This window comes from Condylura cristata, unplaced genomic scaffold, assembly GCF_000260355.1.
Source record: "Condylura cristata isolate star-nosed mole 26May11 unplaced genomic scaffold, ConCri1.0 scaffold00005, whole genome shotgun sequence".
Taxonomy (NCBI): domain Eukaryota; kingdom Metazoa; phylum Chordata; class Mammalia; order Eulipotyphla; family Talpidae; genus Condylura; species Condylura cristata.
In genome coordinates, this window is record NW_004567106.1 from 67,274,998 (window position 1) to 67,292,846 (window position 17,849).

The window sequence follows — 17,849 nt, forward strand, 5'->3', positions numbered from 1 at the left end:
CGCCCCTGCACCTCTGGCCTATACCCCAGTGCTGTATGTATCAATAAATAAAGCTTTAAAAATAAATAAATAAAATATGCTATGATTAGCTCGTGATGCTAATATACTAAAAACATTTTGAGCTGTACACTTCCAAAGGGTGAATTTTACGGTATATGAATTACATCTCAATACAGCTATTATTTAAAAAATATACAAAAAGAATCTGCAGGGACAATTGCTATAGGGAGGAGTCCTGGCCCAGGTCAGCCGGAGGGTCCTGAGAACCCGCATTTCCAGCTTCCCCAGGGAACCCCAGGTGGATCCCCGTCATCAGCAGCCCTCCCTTGCAGGATGATCTTTATCTCTGGTGTCTGTTTACTCCGTCTGGGAGCCTCTCTGAGCTGGGACGGGGGTCACCAGCATGGTTAGTGGCTCCTCCCCCTTGAGATGCTCTAGAACACAGCCTCCCTCGAACGTCCTTGATCCTAGGGGCCAAGGGTACAAGCCGCGTAACCATAAGTTGTTCCATAGTACGTAGGGACACCCCATTTCTGACCTTCACATTTTCTTTTTTTTTTAAATTAAATGTCTTTCTTTTTTTAATCAAACTTTTGTACTTTCTTACATTTTTTTTTCTATTAACAACAGGACCAGAGTGGGCGAGACCGACACCTGTCTGTGCGCCTGACAAACGCAGCCCCCCAGTTCTCTGTGAGACTGGCCCTCCTGACTTGGTGCTCTCGGGCCAGCAGCAGTGAGAGATTTTGATTGTTCTCACTTTTATAAGCCCAGGAAAGATTATTTCACATCTGCAGAACATTCTTACATATAGAAATGTAGTTGGACACCTTCGCAGGATGGAAACACATTTTTCATTTGACAGTATTTGCAAATCATGCTTTTTTCCTCACTCCCTTGCCATGTGGAAATACTTCCATATGTTGCCTTAGTTCACCATTTTGTGAAGGGTGAAAAGAAAAAGGCCCATTTAAGGTGATCTTAGCGCCTGGTGACCACAAGCGGACCTTTGTCCAGATCATCTGCACATTAGCACACACACAAACCTCCTCCCTCCCACCACTTTTCAGACACTGTTATTGATATATTTTTTAAAAATTTATGTATTTATGCATTTACGAACTGGGGTCTGGGCCAGAGGTGTGGGAGTGGTGAGAGGCTTCACCAGAGACAGAGTGGGGAGCAGAACTGGCGGAGCGACTGAAATCCACTGCTGAGGGGAGCAGCGGGGAGGCAGGAGAGGTCTGCTGCGCCCCGTGGGTCGGATTCCTGGCTGGGGATCAAACTTGTGCTGCAGGGGCTGCAAATAGCTTCCTAGTGCTGGGTCACCATGGGAGGGCCCTACTGATATTATTTTAAAGGCAAAAAGTTCAAGGGTCTTCGACTTGCCCAGTTTAGGCAGAATTTCTGCAAGAGTTTGATAAGTTGTGAAGTTATGAGGTATAAAGTTATGACATGGTCAAAATGTGGCTTAAAAGTTGAGAATTCAACTTTTCTAAGTAAAAAAGCACACTCCCTTTTATTTCTTTGTGTATTAAAGTCACCAAACTGGGAGGAGTCAGGTTCTAAGTTCTTTTAACTCCCAAATATGTAAACTTGCTCTTCCTCTCTCTGTTCTCACCAGGCCATAAGCTACTGGTTATTTCTGACCTCCACAGATGTCAATGTCAGTACCCTTTCCATTTTTCTGATGTGGAAATGGAGACAGGGAGCAAGTCACTAGGTCAAGTTCACACAAGTTCACACAATTCCAAACAGCCAGGAAGGGTCTGTTTGGAATCCACACCTGGTGTTCCTGCTACGGGTCAGGGTCACCGTGGCCTCGTGCTATATAAGTAATCAGGACCAAGCTAGACTCCAACTCATTCTTTTGATGTCTAGCTTGTTTTGCTTTTCAAGGAAAGCAAGTGCTGCATACTTTTTTTTTTTTTTAACACCATTCAGAATTGCATCGACACTGGGAAGAAAAGGAAAAAAGAAAGGGCTCTGTGTCTCTCTTTTGATGGTTCCGTGACTTATTTCTATGCTTTGGGAGTCTATCCTAACTATGGAAAAATGTGTGCATAAATGTTCACAGTGATATTATTTAGAACACTGAAAACTAAAAATAACTCAAATGGCAAGCAATATGATTTTGTAAAGTACAATACAGCTGTTCGATGGGATATTCTAAACAAAGTAAGCGATGTTCAAGAAGGCTACAGCTTACAGAGACAGAGCAGGTTAGTGTGCCTGTGTGGGAGTTGGGGTGTGCAGGAAGGCGGAGGAAACTGCACTGGGGGAGGGGTTTCTTTCTGGGGTGAGGAAAATGTTCTGAACTTGACTGTGGTGATGGCCACATAACTCTGAAAGTATCAGAGCCCATGCAAGTTCAAACTTTGCGTAGGTGAATGAAACTGGATGTAAGTTACATAAAAAAGTGGGCAGTTTTTAAAAGTCTAATTTTTTAAAAGGCTATTACTAAATAAAAAACACGATCAGGTTGTAACATTAGCCCAACAACACCAGACCCAAAAGGTTGTGCCCCAAATGAATAAACTATTGTATAAAAGGGGGGAATCTGTAACGATTCAAACTCGTACGTACACGAACATGACTGGACAGAACTATAACAAAGGATTAACGGAAGTTGTCGCTGGGTAAAAAACAGTGATTTTTCCCATTCTCTCCACTCGGATTTATTTTCAACTTTCCAAAATCAGCCTGTGTTACTATTGCTATGACAAACAGCAGGGAGACTGGAAACCCTTCTGGGATGTGTGGGTGTGTGGCTGCCCTTCAGCGCCCCCCACAGGCCGCTCGAGCCTCCCAGCTCACCTGAGCTCTGCACACATTGCTTGTTGATTTTGCGCTGCCTGGGCAGTACCTCCCAAGCAGAAGGGTAAGTGGTGTTTCATCCTCTTTATCTCCCTCCCCTTAGCAACCACTGAGACTTGGCTCCTGGCCTCCAGAAACCACTCCCAGTACAGATGTTTCAGTGGGTCCAAGAGAGATCATCTGGGACCTATGGCTAACCAGGAAATAACCATAATTCTTTCTTCCAGTTCAGAGCTGCGTCTCCTTCCACTGGGAACGGAGTGAAGCCTGGGAGAAATGGAAAATCAATAGATTTATCTGTCCTCCGGGAGTTCTCATTCTTGCAGAGGAAGGAAGATGCACGTGACAATACTGTATTCCTTGTGCACCTGAGCGCTGCTGCGAGAGTAGATCTTAAATGCTCTCAACACACACACACAGTTAACTGTGAGGTGATGGATGTGTTAACTAACCCCACTGAGGTGATTTCGCACTAGTATATGTATTAAATCATCATGATGGGTATCTTAAAAGCAGGCAATGTGATGTGGCTCAACAGACGTGGGCAGGGAGAGACACATGATGTCTTTGTTATAAAACAATATGGTAGGCAAACCAAGTGAAGGTGGGGTTATTTTGGGGACCTGGGGCTGAAGGTGGGATGTGTATCTTTGGGGGTATTTGGGACAAAGGCGTAGGTGTTTGCGTAATTTCAGATGGCTAAGTGCTGAGAAATGAGATGGCTAAGTGCTATGAGAAGTGTCCCCTGAGCCACGGGACCCCTTTGCAGGGGTCAGTCCTTTGTGAACCAAGACAGAGGCTGTAACTACCATGGGGAAGACTTTTTGGAAGCTTTACTAAGATGTTACCAGAAGCATGAGGAACTTAAAGGTTTATTTTGAAATAACTTAAACAACAAGAACAGTTGCAAGAATAGCACAGAAAACTCTCACCCAGCCTCTACCTAAGTTTACCCAGTTTGAACATTCTCACAATTAAAGACTGTTTTGAGGGCACAAGGGGTTAAAACAGCACTATGAAGCTATTAGCAGCCACTGCAGCATGAGTTCGATCCCGGGTCAGGGAGCTGACCCACATGGCACAGCTGATCTCTCCTGTCTCCCCGCTACTCCCCTCAGCAATGTATTTCAGTAGATCCACCTGTTCTCTCTACTCTGTCTCTGGCGAATTCTCTCATCTCCTGCACCTCTAACCTACAGTCAATTCTCTTACACAAAATAAAAAATAAAAATTCTACAATAAAGGAATAATTCTTTAAAAAAAAAAAAAAAGATCAGGCCCTTCCTGGTGGCACAGTGGTTAAAGCACACCACTATGAAGCTATCTGCAGCCACTGCAGCACGAGTTCAGTCCCTAACCGGGGGGTGACCCACAAGGCACAGCAGACCTCTCTTGACCGGCCTGCTGCTCACCTCAGCAGTGTATTTCCATCAATCTGCCTATTTTGTCCCCTGCTCTGTCTCACTCTCCCACAACTCTGGCCTGAATCCCAGTCCTATATGCATAAATAATAAAACAAATCTTAAAAAAAAAAAAAAAGATCAGTTTAAGAACAGGAATTCCAATTTGTAGCTTTCTACTTCAAATTCTGTATTGGCGAATATGTAACCTTTCAACCAAACCACCCCTGGATCGCAGGAAATAGCTTTCATTCATGACCTTCAGGAAGGTCAGGATAGGGAAATTAACACTATTATATTCTATGTCACTGAGGCATTACGTTAAGCACTTTGCAAAATCATAGAAATAATGCATCTCTCAAGAGAAATGAAAACACAGTCTATATATATTCGTCTATGCTAAACTTCACAGCAGCATTATTCAGATGGGGATAAAAGAGAAATGGTCCAAAGACCATCAAGTGATAAACAAATGTGGTATATCCATGCCATAGAATAGTAAAGAGCCATAAAAGAACTGAAATCAGAAACACCCCCCCAACATGGATGAACCTCGAAAACATTATGCCAAATACATAGAAATCGATTATAAAAATTTATATATTGTGTGAGTTCATGGTATGAACTCACTAGACAGGGAAATCTGCAAAGATTTCTTCTGAAAGAAGATTAGCAGTTGTCTGGGACTAGGGGGAGGAGGGGAGTGGGGCATGACCACTCTCCGGTGCAGAGTTGCTATGGGGGAGGGATGAAATACTCTAAACTTCACTGAGGTGATGGCTGCATAACTGTGACTATACTAAAATCCATTGAGTTGCGTGTATTAAAGGATGAATGTTTATGGTGTTTGAGTTATATCTCAATAAACCTGCTTCCAAAAAAGGGGAGGGAGGGACAAGGCAGGCAGGTGAACAGGAGAGATGGAGAGTGTGAGGGAGGCAGGAAGCAAGCACCCTGTGCTGGGCACATAAAAGGAAGTCAATTTCAGGCCCTCCCTGGTGTTACGGCGGGTTAAAGCACAGCACTGAGGAGCTAAAGCCACTTCCGCATGAGTTCGATCCCAGCCTGCCCCGGAGGTGACCACATGGCGCGGCAGACCTCTCCTGACCCACCCGCTGTGTCCCTCAGCAGCGTACTTAGTGGATCTGTCTGATCTCCGCTCCCACCTCTGTCTCTGGTGAATCTGCTCACTGCCCCTGCACCTCTGGCCTGTACCCCAGCTCTATATGCATAAATCTTAAAAAAAAAAAAAGTCAATTTCATTTAAAGGGAGGAAATTGAGGCACAAGGCTGCTAAGAGTATCAGGGAGCTGTTAAAAGGGCCCGGCCCTCAGTCCTTGCTTCAGATGCACTTATTCTAGGCATTATATGTCACAAGCAGTATGTCGAAGTATTTAGAGAATGAAGCTGAGGAAGCAGCATTGTTAAGAATACAGATTTAGGGCCCTCCCTGGGGGCGCAGCGGGTTAAAGCACAGCACTGAGAATCTAAAGCCGCTTCTGCATGAGTTCGATCCCCGCCTGCCCAGGAGGTGACCACAGGGCGCGGCAGACCTCTCCTGACCCGCCCGCTGCTCCCTTCAGCAGTGTACTTCGTCCATCTGCCTGTTCTGCTCCCCACTCTGTCTCTGGTGAAGCCTCTCACTGCCCCTGAGCCTCTGGCCTGTACCCCAGTTCCGTATGCACAAATAAATAAATCTTAAAAAAAAAAAAAGAATACAGATTTAGGACAAATGAATATAAAATGTTAAAGAAACACAACACAGGTATCAGGGGAGGCTCTCTGCTGCCCTTGCCTACCTCACAGGAGGACTATTTTCTGGGCTGCACACACACACCATCCCTCACTCACAGGGCTACCGGCAGACATGTTGGCACGAGGAACCCACACCCTGGCCACAGCTGATTGGCGCCAGAGGAGACCTTGATGGCAGGGTGGGGCTCACCCTCTGGACAGGGCAGCCCTGTGCTGTGGGGGTGAAGAGTGCCCCCATAATGGACAGGGAAAGGTGGCTTTGCACTCCCTGGGCCCAGCCACTCTTGTGGGACTGTGTTCCCATCGCGGGCCCCACCAGTTATCTTCATACTCATGATTGCTGATGTGACCCACAGAATCCCCACGAACGCACGGTGTTCAAGTTCAATCTTTGTGCAGCTACAAAGTGAAAAAGGAAAGCGTGCGTGCGTGTGTTTCAAACACGAAGCCACAACCCTATGACTGATGCTGTGCAAACTTAAGCTACTCAGGTCACGAAAGCCCCGACTGAGCTTTGCCCGGTTCAGGACATTGGTCGTGAGCTGACCGTTTCCAGTGCACAGTGAGGCTCAGAAGAGCAGCCCTGAGGGAGTCCTTTTCCCTCTCTGAGGAGACGCTTGGTGACACTGGAAATGCTGGGAATAGGATGTCTGCATAAGGCCATGTCGGGAGCCCCATCCTTCCTAGGGACTGAAGGGCTTATCATCAGCATTTCTACAGGAAGAGCTGCTGCGCCCTGGGGTGAAGTTAAATAGGGCCTGGTGGCAGAAGGCGCACAGCTTCCTCCCTTCCCAGTGAAACCCCACTGGAAACCTTCTGGCTTCGGACAGGAGTGGACTGAGGCAAGGTTACCGCGGGGAAGGAGCCACAACAGAGAGCGCGTGGGCCATCTCCAGTTCTGATTTTGGATCCACACTACACAAAGCAGATTGCACATCTCTCTCTCACATACACACTGGCAGGGACGCATGTGAATGGAAAACGTTTGTTTACACGAGGCGGCATAGTCTGGAAACCAGAAGGAATAGCTGAGGGACCAGAGGAAGAGCCGAGGAATCCTTTTCCCATCTCTCTATTTACGGGAGGCATTTCCTGAAGGGAAATGCTGAGCCCCTTCTCCCAGGACCCTTTTGGGAACTATGCTGCAGGGGCTGACCCAGGTCTCCACTTCCTCCCCCCATCCGAGCACATTCCTCTCCTGACCACTCGGACACTGCAAACCCAGCCGCCAGCCTGTGAGTGCTGGACAGCCAGCCCAGTGAGCTCTGATAGGTGAACACGGGAGGTGGTGGGGTGGGGGGCTGTCAGGGCTAGAATGGGCAACGTGTGGTCTAAGATGGGCTCTGTCTCCCACCTGGCCTCTGTCACCCCGTGGGTGGGCAGGCACCGGGGCAGGACCCAAGGTAGGGTCACTCACCTCCTCTGCACCTTTCCCTTCCCCAGGCCACTCAGGGTCCGCAGGAAGCTGTCCCAGCAGACCTGACTCTGCTCCTCACACATTTGTGATGAAAGCTGTTCTCTTCAGACCTGGGGAGGAGCCTACCTCTTCAGGAACCCAGAGCAATTCCTGAGTTAGGGTTTTTGTGTTTTTCAAAGAACTGATAATTGGGTCGCACAAGGGGCACAAGGGGTTAAGTGTGGGCACCATGAAGCTATGGGCAGCCACTGCAAGCATGAGCGTCACACCCCCTCCTCCTCCCCTCCCCCCCCCACCTCCACATGCCTCCCCACTTGACCTGGTAGCCCTGTTCTTTTGCAGCTGAAATGTGCAGAAATGAAACACCACGTCCAGGCGTCTGGTGTGGGCAAGAGACCAGGTGTGGGCAACTACTGCTGGACTTCAGTGAATTAGAATTTCCCCTCCCCCACATTCTGTTCGAGGTCCATTACACCATTGTCACCCTAAGTCCCCAACCCCAGATCTCCCCTGTTCCACAAAATCTGCCCGGGCCATCTTAAACTGCAACGACTACAGCAGTTACTATCTTATATTCACGTGATCATCGAAAGGATCAGCACACATTAATTTATGCACCTTTGATAATGGAACCGAATGTACACAGCCTGGGTGGCTTCTGGGCTGGCTTCTGTTGTTTCCCTCAAGGTTGCCCCTATCTGACCCCTCAGGCCTCACTGGGCGGGGAGTGACGGGCTAACCCTCGTGGAGGCTGTCCTCACAGTAAGCACCTCTGGCTTGTTTCACCGCTCTCACACCAGCCCGACTGCAGCCTTCACAGGCGGGGCAAGCTCCCGAGGTGGGTGCTGAGTGACTGCAGCTTGTCCTCACGTCAGGCACTGAGGCCGGCCACGGCAGGTGACCCCTCTGGACGCAGGTGGCCACTCAGTAAGCGGTAGTCATCCCGTCACCTTTCCTCCTGCCCCTCGGCCTCGGGCAGCCAGAGGCACACGCTGGCACCAAGGTACTTTCCCTCTACTCGCAGACCCCGCTCCGGCTGCCATTTTGTGCTTTTTTCCCCAATGGAAGGCTTTCCCGAGGTTCATTCTAACCCGGCCTCAGCAAATGACACTGCAGAGGGAGGGGCCCTGCGGTCTGGCCTGGTCTCGGCCGGTGCTGGGGGTGGCAGGGCTGTGCCTCCAGGTGGCCACTCACACTGCCAGGAGCAGTCCTTGAGGAGGCACCTGATGCCCCTTTCTAGGCGTCTCTGGCCCCAGTGAGCGGCCCCAAACTCTTTACTCCTCCCTCAACCCTCTCTCTCCCCTTCCTGCCCTCCTCTTCCTCTCCTCCCCTCAGCCCCTTTCCCACCCTCTCTGGCTGGCTTCTGTGCTCTCTCTCTCCATGAGCAGCAGTTTCCAGCCTGGCTCCTGGCCAGCCAGCGCACTTGGACAAAAGGCAGCAATCTTAGAGGGAGACGTCATCTCCCATCCCCTTTCCCGGGCCAGCACTGTGGCTCCTGGAGCCCAGAGGCAGAGAAGGGGCTGAGACCACGCCCGCTCTGCTCCCAGCTCTGGGAAAGATGTGGAGTGGGGGTCAGTCGCCAGCAGAGCCGCATTCAAGTCTGGGCCCCCCTGCCCGGGGAGCAGTGGAGCCGGGGAGCTGGGGGGCCCTGGGCAAGCACCTCCTAGGCCTTCTTCCCCTTCCCTGTGTGTTTGGGGTGGGGGCTGACAGGAGCAGCTGACACTCTGGAGACCAAGTGGGGAGAGTGAATGAAGTTGTACCTGCAAAGCATTCTGCACGGCACACAGAATGTCCTCTAGAAAGCTCCCACATGTGTCTTGTTATTTTAAAGTGAGCGCTGCCAGTATAAACCAGTATGAGTAACAACACAGGATTCCGTATTAACAATACCTCGTATCAGTGATAACGCCTCCTCAACTCACCCTCAGCCACCCTCCAGCCTCCCTGCTCACCAGTGTGGTCAAGCAATGAAATCTGGGCCCTCCCTGTAGCGCAGCGGGTTAAAGCGCAGCACTATGAAGCCAGCCGCAGCCACTGCAGCGCGAGTTCAATCCCTGGCCAGGGAGTGACCCACGTGGTGCAGCAGACCTCTCCCGACCTGCCTGCTGCTCCCCTCAGCGGTGCATTTCAGTCTATCTGCCTCTTCTGCTCCCCACTCTTGTCTCAGGTGAACCCTCTCACCCCTACACCTCTGGTCTACACCCCAGTTCTATTTTTATTTTAAAGCAGTGCAATCTGCACAGGTTGGTCTGGGAATCAGAAGGGCTGCTGCCCCTTCCTTTTCAGTAGAAGCCCCGGGAGGGTGCTGGGGGGGGGGCGGTGGCGGGCAGCGCCAGGATGAGCAGCACCCACTCCGATCATGGACCAGGGGCCGTCACCACAGCCTGCTCGCCCGACTGTCGTCCTTCCTCCTCCTCCTTGGCTCCTTAAAAGCTGAGGCCTGTTTCTGTTTGTTTACTATCTGCACAGGGTGTTTTGTGCTGAGAAATTGTGCAATGCCTGGGAATGCAGCCTTTTTCTTGAGCCGAGTTTCCAGATAGCGGAAACGGTCTTTCTCCTGATTCTGTTTGCCAAACTGAATGTGCACGGGCCTGCAAATTAACCGATCTGATGAATCAACAAGCTAAGCACAGTACTCCGTGCGAGGCACTTCTGGGACATACAGATACCCACAATGGCCCTGCCAGAGAGCCAGGGAGAAAAGACAACGCCCTCATCGGCCAAGTGGCAGGAAAGGATCCAAAAGTTCCAGACCAAATGACAAGACCAGGCCAGCTGAGCCCTGCTGACACCAGGCATCAGAGTCGCCCCCAGAGATGGCGGCAGGGGCAGCCGGGAACCAGTGTAGCAACGCAGTGACCGAATTCAGTGTCATGACAGATATGAACTGGAGGGATTCGGAGGTGGGCCGGGAAAGAAGAGTCAAGAAAGAGGGAGACCTGGGTTCCAGTCACTGGGAAAGGAGATGGTCCAGGCGAGACCGGAGTGTGAAGAGGAGGCGGCCCCTGGCCTGTGTAGACCAGCTGGTGGGCTGCGGCCCCAGCCCTGTAACAGGACCACAGCGTGGACGGTGCAACGGGAGGCCGATTTGGCTAGGGGTGTTCTGAGAGGAAGAGGGCGGGAAGGCTGGCTGCCCTCGGGAAAGACAGAGGCTGCTTAATGAAGATATGTTCTTTCTTTTTTTTTTTTAAGACTTATTTATTTGTGCATAAAGAATTAGGCACAGGCCAGAGGTGCAGGGGTGGTGAGAGGCTTCACCAGAGACAGTGGGGAGCAGAACAGGCAGATGGACAAAGTACAGTGCTGAGGGGAGCAGCAGGTGGGTCGGGAGAGGTCTGCTGCGCCCTGTGGGTCAGCTCCCTGGCAGGGGATCGAACCCGTGCTGCAGTGGCTTCTGAGAGCTTCATAATGCGGTGCTTTAACCCACTGCGCCACCAGGGAGAGCCTGATGTGTTCTTTCTTGGACATGATACAATCAGAATGCTAAATGGTGCATTCAAAGCGAAGCGTGTAGAAGGTAGAGCCAGGGGCCTGGTGGGGGAGCGACATGGGCAGAGATGAGTGAGCCCGGGGGCTGGGGGCCCTGGCATTGCCCTCGGTAGGCAGTTCCTGATTCAGCTTTAGGTCTCCTCCTCTGAGCCCCAGGAGGCAGGATGTCTGCCTTGGGCTTTTTATGCCTCCAGGGTCCAGTACGGCCCTTGGTCTCCCATGGGTGCCATCTAAATGCTTGCTGAGGGCCTTTCTGGAGGCATACGGGTTATAGTCTCAGTGCTATCGAGCTATCGAGCTATCAAACTATCACCAACCACAGCCACTGCGGCATGAGTTCAATCCCCGCCCCCTGCTCCCCTCAGCAGTGGATTTCAGCAGATCTGGCTATTCTGCTCCCCACTCTGACTCTGGTGAATCCTCTCACCCCCAGCACCTCTGGCCTGTACCCCATCTCCTGTGTGCACAAATAAATAAACATAAATCTTTAATAATAATAATAACATGGGGGGCAGTGCACAGGACTATGGTGATGGCACACAGGTGAACTGGTGATGGGAAGTCCATGGGGATTGCAGCTGAGATGGAAAAAGGCACAAAATGATATAAAAATAAACTATAATAGTCATAGTAATAATAAATGCTTATTGAAAAGGGCAGAAGAAAAAGGAATTGCTGGAGATCTCTTCTCAGATGGACCCAGAGCACAGTGCCTGCCTGTTACCCTTTAATGGCAGGAGCTGGGGGGGGGGCAGGAGCTAGGGGCCCAGGATTGAGGGCCTCCTGAGGGCTCAGGGCGACTATTTCCACAGCAGCCCTGAAGCACATGCTTCTGACAGTGGCAGTGCCGGGGTGCACTTCAGCCCTGCCCCAGCCAGGGCTCGGCAAAGGCAAGCTGGCCTGGCTGGAGCCTGGGCAAGCAGGGAAAGTTCCCAAGCGGAGGTTAGGGGTGGAAGCCAGGTTTCGGGGAAGGGTTTTCAGAGAGGAAGCCTGAGGACCTCAGCGGTTCTTTCAAATGCTGGGGCTCCTCCTGCTGAACCCAGCACACTCTTCCTGCCCTCAGGAAATCAGCAGCCTGAACCAGGGCCGTGGGAGCCAGGAGTGGCCACCTCTGTCCCTTTCCCTCTCGCTCCCCTCTGGGTCTCAGGCCAGGGGCCTTGGCTGTCCTGTTTTCGAGAAGGGAGAGTCTGGGATGGAGCTTGTCTCTGCAAGTGTTGTTTTGGAGTCTCCAAGTGTTTGGAGCGGAAGGAGCAAGCTCTGTCCTCTGATGTGTCCCCCCCGGCCATTCCCCTGCCCCATGAGATGCATCCGTTCAGCGGAGGGGAACCAGCAGGCACTGGTCCCTTTTTGATGTCCTGGGAGTTTGTGTGTGTCTGCTGGCTGTCAGAAACACAGGCGATGAAACGGGCCAGATGTAAGGGGCGGCAGCAGCGAGATGCCAGGGTCGTGAACTTGGGAGTGGACGACCACACACTTCACCCCAAATCTGGACAAACCTCACCTGCCGCTCAGGGTTACACAGAGCAACTCCAGGCCCCCAGGGAGCTAGAGACACTGCCTTGCAGAGAAGCTTCTGGAAGCTCCGTTGCCACAAGGCCACCCGTGGCTGAGAAGCTCGTCCCACCTTGGCTGCGGGGAGACAAGGGCTAAGGCCCCTTCACTCGTGCCCAGGGGCCACGTCACAGCTCTGTGGCTCCCCGCAGCTGCCCTCTCTGGGACTTTCTGATGCCTCTGCCCGGTCACCTAGAGAGGTGAGCCTGTGTGTCCAGGCACACGAGAGCACAAATAAAGCTGTGACAGTGTCCTGCTCTGAGCTCCCTGGGAAAGGCAGCCTGTTCTGGTGGTTTCCAGAGTGAGCAGCGGGGGCACAGCAGCCCCTGGCTTCTCTGACAAGTGTGTGTGGGGGGGAGGGGGGTGTGGACCTGATTGTTTCCTGTTCCCTGAACTCGAGTCTCTATTCTAGGCACGCCAGGAAGGGCTGAGGGCTGGTACTAGGCGAGCCCCGTCCACACACCTGGCTGTTGGCGTGGATGGACACGTCCAGCTCCCTCCCCTCCCCCGGGAGCTACAGGTGCCAGCGGCAGGGGCGGTCCAGGGACAGTCCTCGGAAGGCCAGCTGTACATGGGTCGCTGACGAGTCCTCAGCGCCCTTTGTCACTGTCCAAGCCACCCGTTAGTACAGATGGTCACCTGCCTGTGACCCAAGGTGCCCTGCAGACAGCTTCGTGCTCCGTCAGATTCAGCCCTTACAGCGCCTTCTCTTCTGGGAAGTCAGGAGAGGAGAGGGCGGACGGGAGCACCTGGGTGTCCGGCTCTGGGCTTGCGCTTGTGTGTCACCCAAACCCAGGCCCAGCCACACAGTGTGCGGCCTTGTGGTTCTGTAGGGCCAAGGAGTGGGAACATGAATTGGGACAATTTGCTGGATGACAAGCTATGAAATGAAAAGTTATCAGCAGCTCTAATTTTCATAGGTTGCCTTCTCGAATGTAACAAAACACTAAACGGTGGACTGACGCTACGAATGTCCCACACCATGAACTTTCATTTTCAGGTTATGTAAAAATCCACCAAAAGGGCCCTCCCTGATGGCGCAGCGGGTTAAAGCACAGCACTGAGAAGCTAAAGCCACTTCAGCATGAGTTCGATTCCCGCCTGCCCCGGAGGTGACCACAGGGCATGGCAGACCTCTCCTGACCTGCCCGCTGCTCCCCTCAGCAGTGTGCTTCGTCGATCTGCCTGTTCTGCTCCACACTCTGTCTCTGGTGAATCCTCTCACCCTCTGCATCTCTGGCCTGTACCCCAGTTCTGTATGAATAAATAAATAAATCTTAAAATAATAATAATAATAAATAAATAAGGGGAAAAAAAGAGAGAAAAGTGCCTCTCACTGGTGACAAAGTGTATCTGATACACATTTAGCTGTGAGCCCCATATAGCTTTTGTTTTTTGTGCTCGCTGAAGGATATCTGGGTTGTTTCTAAGTATCGGCTGTTATGCATGAAGCTATGGGAACACTTGAACACAGCCGGTCCCCCAACCCCTTGCCTCCTAGACTCCTCAGTCTCATTCTCAGTTGCTCTTACTCTAAAATCGGGGGTGATCAGTGGGCCAGTGCTCGAGTTAAACCCAATTTTAACGTAGCATTTTTTCACCTCCAGGATCATCTTCCAGAAAGGCTGGGACAAGTGCCAGAGAGTATTTGTAGCCCACATCAGAAACAACCAATCACACGCTGTCGATCCGCAGGAAGGCAGCAGACAGCTGGAAGGACAGGACTATGCACGTCCCACACAGAACTATTCGCACCAAGCCCTGTTCCATGATGACAGCGGCCTCCATTTTCGTAAACAAGCATATGTATTCCACATGAAGAAAAGTCTAGGCGGGTTTGGCTCATGTGCCACCCTCTGGGAGGGAATCAGCACGGGTGACGTCACGTTCCCCTCCAATGCATTCTTTGTGCGAATTACGTAAATGTTTTACAACAAACATAACTGGCACAGTTTATGTATAAATATACGTACATACGGAAAAGTACGCGTCTAAAAGTCATCTTAAAATTTGAAAGTAAACTTATGAAAATGAGACAACAAAAAGGGGAGCCTTCGCTACCCCCCTTGAATGGGCCTGATAACCCTCCCACCCCCATGACAGGTGCCCCCCAAGGGCTGGGACTTGGGGGGCTTCCTGTCTGGTCCCCTCCCCAGCTCAACCCTGACCTCATTTCCTTTCGAAGGGAACACGGACCCTCCAGGCTCCCCAAGTACGAGGGATGCTACCCGCCTCCCTAAGTTGCCCTGTGGATGTTGCAAAGGTCCAGGACAAGAGTGTCCAAGGAAGGCCCACATGTGTGGGTCCAGCTGGCAAAGGGCTTGACTTCTAGACCAACTGAGAGCTGGCAGGATAGATTTGCTCAGGTCAGGCACTGATCTCAACAAGAGGGTAAAAGACACCGAGACTCTGGCTTCTGGCCATGCTGTTGCCTTTTGAACGTCGGTGTGGAGAATCGAGTCAACCGCTCACTTCACGGCCACCCGTACTGTGGCAGGAGAATGGCCTCCTATACCTAGCGGGCAGATGTCTCTAGCCAAGACAGGGCATTCAGAGAGACTGGGGTCCCCAGGAGGCCATCTGGTTCTGGTGGTGGAAGGAGGATCCACACCTCAACACAGGGAAGGTAAAGGCGTAAGCAAGGGTAAGCCGGGTCACTCGAGAGTCTCTATGAGGTATCACATGGGCGCCCAGGTAGCAGAAAAGGAGATGGGGTACCAGAGATAGTGGGGGAGACTGTCAACTTTGCCCACAGACCAAAAAAGGACTTTCTGCAAGGCATGGTCTCACCTTGAGGGTCAAAGCTGTGGAGTCTGAAAAGATGTCCCTGATTATCCTGCTAGCACTGCTGAAATTCAGCTCTTAGAAATTAATTCCTTTTGATTGAGACTGTGCATATAATTCTCCCACCTTCTTTCTAATCTAGCTTCAATTTCCAATTGACCCAAGTCGTGGGTCAGAGAACAAATGCATTTGACCATGAGGAGTCAAGGAGAAAGAGCCCAGTTTCCAGGTGGAAAGAGATAAAGCACGGGGTGCTTCAGTTTGGCCTAAGGTACAGCAGTGCAGGTAATAGTATTGCCCGACAGTTTACCTACAGAGGCCTTGTACTTATGCTTTTAGAATGTCTGTTTCAAAAAATTGCTCAGGATGAAAAAAAGATTCACATAAATGTGTTACCAGCCTCCTTATCCATGTCTGTTCAAGATGGCTTTAGATTGTAATGTTGAAGGTGAATGCACCCATTAATTTCATTATGAGTAACTGACTTCTATTTTTAAATTCTAGGGGGCCCCTGCTTTTTGGAAGCCGAGGCTTCTATCCCCAGCTATACTAAGCCCTCTAGCTTTGAAATCAACCTAGACTGTACCTTAAGACCACCTGGACATTTAAAAAAATACTGCTGCTCCAGGCCCGTGCTCAGAGATTTGACTGAAGTGGTCTAGACCAGGCGTCAGTGGTTTAAAATGTGCGCCTCCACATTTAGAGGTGTGTGCTCACGTGCACCCCAAGTTTAAAATGTCAAAAATCTGACAGGGGAGAGAACAGAATTTCCGATCTACTCAAGGGTCATTTAAGACTTGGTTCATGGGCAAGAAATGGCTTTGCCTTAGTGGGCCGCTGACAATGCAGCAGCAGATTGTGCAAATTCTGTCCCTCAGCAGAAACCAAAGGGACAGACCTGCGGGGAGTTCTGTGACTGTTTGCAGAACCTCCAGCCCCCAGCTCTCACTCTCTGCAACATTCCTGTGCTGTGGCAGCAAACAATGAGGCCCCCTCCCTGGCCTCACTGGTTTCCAGAGCCCACTGCCTTGCCATCAGGTCTAAGGGCAGAAAGAGCCTGGCCAGGCCTTCCTGGGGAAGGGGACCAGCCCCCTCCCCTCGGGTCAGGACTTCCGGGTGCTCACCCTTCCAGCACACTCTGATCCACGCTCACCTCTTCCTCCAGGGCCCATGGGAGCACAGGCCCCTCCACATAGACCTCCCTGGCCAGAGTAGTTCTGTGCCCCCCTCAGCCCACAAGCTTCTCAGCTCCCCACAGAAATGCACCAAGCTCCCAAGTCCCCTAAGAGTCTTGGGGAGGTTGGCCTCCTATCTTTTGCACCACAGAGAAGATCTTTTTATTGTGTCACCCTTCAGTCTTTACATAAAGTTGCTCATGACAAATTCCCAGATGAGTTCAATTCCAGGAAGAAGTTTGTTCTGAAAATTAATTTGTATGCTTTCTGTTGTCCCAAGTCCAAAACCATGCAATGCAGTGTTTGTCTCCAGGCTGCCAAAGACTCAGGGCCAGAGTCACTGTCCAAGTGTTGTAATCTGCTCAGTTGAGGCCATTCAAAATACCCACTCCCTCTGCTTTACTTTGTTTTCTCCTGTGCTTGTCTACACTTCGTTTGGATCAGATTTTTCTCACCCCGTGCTGAGCCCGTGACCAGGTCGTGACTATCTCTCAGATCCTTCTGGACACCCGTGGCTGTCATCCTGACCCAGGCCCTGCAAGGGTATGGTCTCACCTCTCTAGGCCTCTGTCAGAGCTTCCTAGACAAGCTGATCCCATCACCCCCACTCCAGGGAGGCTCCCTTTTCCCTCCTGGGCACAAGCCACCACCAATTGGCCTGACATTTCCCTTTCTCCCTCCCTCCCTGCCTCAGAGTGACTGCACTGGCTGTTCCTTCAGCTAGAAACAACCTTCCCAGCTCTGTTTTCTTGGAGAAGAGACTTGCAGGACTCAGGCCCAGCATAGCCTACGCTGCCTACTCGGTGGGCCTCTGCCGACCTCTGGCCCTGCAGCCTGGCCAGACCAGGGCTAGTTCTAACTTTTTGCTTGAGGACTCAGTGGGGATTTGGTGTTCCTGGAAGGAAGGCAGGCACCTTACTCAGGCAGCGTCCCCAACACCCAGCCACAAAGCTGGGAAGTGCGTGAATGCATGAATGAACGCAGGACTCCGGGGTTTAAATCTTCCATAAAAGGAGTGGAGGTCAGCCTTTCCTGTTCTGTTCCCCCTTGATTTCCTCACGGACACCCTGCAGCCTTTCCACTCCATCGGCACTCCTTTGCTGTGTTAGAAATTTTGATGATGCAAACAGAAAGGATTTTGTTCCTGTCCTTTCTGGAATGGCCACCCAGGGTGTAAGAGTTCAATAGCAAGTTTCCCGTAGAGCCGGGTTAGAGTTTCACCCCCGGCCAGTTATTACCACGATCCCCTGCAGTATTCTGTGGCCACTGGCTGGTCACTGCAGCAGTCAGTCCACCTGTTCCCTCCCCACTGCCCGATCTGGGTCCCAGGCGCGCACTGCCAGCTCCAGGCCAGGTCCCCTCCACTACTGAGGTCTGGCTCTCCCTAACTGGTTGAATCCAGTTCTCGGTGACCCTCCTACAAATGATTATATCCTGTGTGGAGAGACTCCCCCTAGGCTC